The sequence below is a fragment of the Uranotaenia lowii genome, unplaced genomic scaffold (assembly GCF_029784155.1).
Source record: "Uranotaenia lowii strain MFRU-FL unplaced genomic scaffold, ASM2978415v1 HiC_scaffold_654, whole genome shotgun sequence".
Lineage (NCBI taxonomy): Eukaryota > Metazoa > Arthropoda > Insecta > Diptera > Culicidae > Uranotaenia > Uranotaenia lowii.
The window spans coordinates 1,544-5,137 of NW_026598594.1; the positions used below are offsets into that span (position 1 = coordinate 1,544).

The 3,594-nt window shown below is 32.3% G+C and overlaps 1 long non-coding RNA gene across 1 annotated transcript; it reads right to left on the reverse strand.

Annotated features, from left to right (window-relative positions):
- Positions 1-938: 938 nt before the first annotated feature.
- Positions 939-3,053, reverse strand: LOC129760549 (uncharacterized). Its single transcript, XR_008740360.1, has 3 exons — positions 2,773-3,053; positions 2,296-2,717; positions 939-1,014 (listed from the first exon to the last, which is right to left on the reverse strand). It is a non-coding gene; the product is annotated as an uncharacterized LOC129760549 (long non-coding RNA).
- Between the last annotated feature and the right edge of the window lie 541 nt (positions 3,054-3,594).

The following is a 3,594-nucleotide window of genomic DNA, read 5'->3' on the forward strand; positions in this document are numbered from 1 at the left end:
AATAAAATCTAACCTAAATACTTAATCTTCGAATTAAAAACAAAATTCGATAATATTGCCACAGGGCTTGTGATATAGCTCAGTTGGCAAGTATGTTGTCTCCTGAGCCGATGTCCGCGAGTTCGAGCCCAAGAGTAAACATCGAACACAGTTGTACCGGATAAGTTTTTCAATAACGATCCGCCAACTGTAACGTTGATAAAGTCGCGAATGCCATAAAGATGGTTAAACGACTATAATCGAAACAAAAAAAAAAAGATAATATTGCCACAATTTTGCAGCTAACACAATGGTGCAATAATGAACACAATTTGTTTCCCTCATCTGAAAATCTATCATCGTTGTCTGCACTAAGGCGTTTAATATGAGTAATAAACCAAACATGAAATATGTTCTTAAGATTGTAAGCAAAGAAATTTGATTTTTTTAATGTTTAGAATGTTTACAATAGGTAAATCCAAATTTAGCCAACAATTAATTATTGGTAAATTGTTATTCTTTTGAAACTTACCGTTTTTTCCCAAATATTATGTTTCAAAACCTGTTTAATAAAAAATAAAACTCCAAACCAAATCTTACTCAAATCAATTTTATAAAAGTAACAAATTATCAGAATGAAAAATTAATTTTTCAATAGAGGATACCCTGTTTAATATTGGTTGATCAAGCGATTATTTTTTTTCTCATAGCTATGATTTTTTAACTTTTCAGTAATTGCCTGTAATGAACTAAGCTGATATATAACGAGCTTTTCAAGTTAAAATGTTACCAAATAAATCGAACAGAGTACGATTCCTTAAAATTTATCATAACACTATTATCACAATAACAATTGAGCTTATAACTTTACGCAAAGGAAGATTTCTTGGAGTTGTTCTAGTTGTACAATCACTTTCATTTGATTCCAAAGAAGTCCAAGGTTAATCAGGAATAATAAATCGGCCTTGTTACATGAACATTTATTCCACCGGAATTCCTTAGTGTGTAAGAATATTATCCTCAACCATGGTTTATCTAAAATTAAAAAGGTGACCACAATGTTAGCCAGTATTCCATTCTTCGAAACTCATTTTTAATTCTATTTTATCTATTTTATGTTAATATAAGTACATTTTTTGTATTATATAAAAAAAATTTAAAATCCGAAATGAAGATTCTGCTGAATAACTGCTTATTTATTACATAACAAAAATCATCAATCAGTGTCCGAGCAAGTTTCAAATTGATTTTTATACTTTACACCAATTGACTGTTTTAAAAAAGAATCCGATAAACTATATTCTATCTAGCTAAACGCCTGAATTTATATAAAGCCAAAAATTTTTAAACAGAACTAATTCTGCGATAACAAACGCCTTACTTTGACAAAACTTTGATAGTGGAGAAAAAAAAATATTTTTTTCTCTTCCAAAATCTAAGCATTGTCTATTGAAATGCGTTAAAAATAGAAAATCAAATTGCAAAATCTGTTCTTGGAATTGTAAAAACTGCTTAAGTTTTTTCTAAACTGGAATATTATTAGGTATTTTTAAAACGAGCTGAGAGTTTAAGATTTTTTAAGTATTAAGCTCGAACAAATTGTTATCATGCTAGGGAAATTCTTGTTTAGTTCATCACGACTTTTCAGTTGAAGTTGAAAAATTAAGTGGCATTTGAGTTCAATAAAACTGTTAAAGTAACCCAAAGATTTTGAAAAATTAAAATCAGATAAACTAAAAAATATTTTCTTTTTATGGACAAATAATTATCAGAAACGAATCAAATTCAAACGTGTTTTTTGGTAAAATGGTTCAAACTATTTAATTGACTGTGGAATTCATTGTGGACCAAGAAATTCTATTTAAACTATAGAAAAAATCTTGAATCGGTTTTCTTCTGTTTTTCGAAAACTTTTTTTGGAATAAACACTGAACTTGTAAAATGTATGTAGGTATATCTTTACACATGGTATCTATGCTTTTGCAATCACCAAAATCGGGATTTTTAAAACTTTTTTATTATTAATCTTTGATTCGGATTTGGAATCCAAAATCTAAATCTGAAACACGGAACCAAAAAGGCTGACTGTCGGCAATTAAGCCTTTTACCATTTGGCAATTCGTAATAATTACCGTTCGCGGTTCAGTCAATGGATTCTTATTTTTCCAAAAGTATTAATTATTTTACCGTATCAATTTCGTTATGCTAAATATGATTTAATCAACGAAAACCTTCAAATAACAAACGGATCATCTACAATATTAAACTTCTCATATTGTAAAACGAAATATATAAGTTATTATAAATAAAACATACCTTGTTAATTGTGCTTTGGTCTTTTCCTTGCAAAACTTGCTATATTGGATTCTGTCCGGAAACTCCTTCACTTTTCGCAGGTGGATGAAATATGTTCCTTAGCAAGGAACATATTTATGTAGATTCACCGTCTTCCAACCAATTAGATGCAGGAGATTTCAACCGGAATGGTTTCAACTGATGATTGGTAACTTTTGCTGGAATAATTGTTTTGGCGATCGGCACACATTGTCGACTGCTGCTGGTGATGTTTTCACTACGTTGTCACTTGGTGAAGAACCCAATCGAAACGGACGGAGTTTTGTAAATGTTATTGTTAGCAAGGTGCAATAGTGCAATCTGAGACGAGTTGGTGGGCAATATAGAAGTCAGATCCGACAGAACCCGAACCAGGGTTTTATAGATTTCATAGTTGATGTCAGCTAAAAAATATTTTTTCTAGGTTCATTAGAATCAATCAGTATGAATTGAAATTACCTTGTTCTCGATTAATTGTCACCAGCAGCACCTTGCTCTCGTCATCTACGAGATCACTGGAACCGGCTTCCATCTGGATGAGACCACCTACAACACTGGGACCCGGACTGATTCCCTCGCAAAGCGTCGAATCTTGGCATTCCTTCTAGCCCTTTTTCAGCCGTTCCTGAATCGTTTTGTGCTTCACCTTCACTGCTTGGAAGTCGTCCCGGGAGGACATATTTGCTGTTGGTTGTGGGGTTTGGTCCCGAACTCGAATATATTGGCCACATAACTTTCACAAATTAATCCGAATTCACCTTTTTCAAAACGCACGAAACCGCTGATGCATTGAACCGCAGACACCAGATACCCAGACTGATCAGTGGCGCTTGAATCCATACAACTACAAGTCGCCCAGAATCATACGCCATCTGTCGGGGCATCGTGAAACTACTGTGCTTCATCAAGAAAAAAAATTACACTTGATAATTAACAAGCCAAATTAAAACCGTCTTGATTAAATCACCTATTAGTATTTGAAATTCTATCTCAAATATTTTCATTATCGTTTTTGTCTTCAATGTTAATTGTTTACTTTAATTTACTGTATCATATGATGAATGTTATACAAACAATGACTGTTGATCGATTGAGATGAAAAAAGATACAAACGCAACGTTATAGCGGTCCTTAGTTCAGAGCCAATTAATTTTGAGATTCAGTTTTGATTTCAAAATTAATTTATCCGGGTGAGTAACAGTATGAAAATAATAATGTCTGTTATAAATAATTCATTGAGTTCGGAATTGTTCGTCTTAATCTGGAAGGTTGACTGCGACC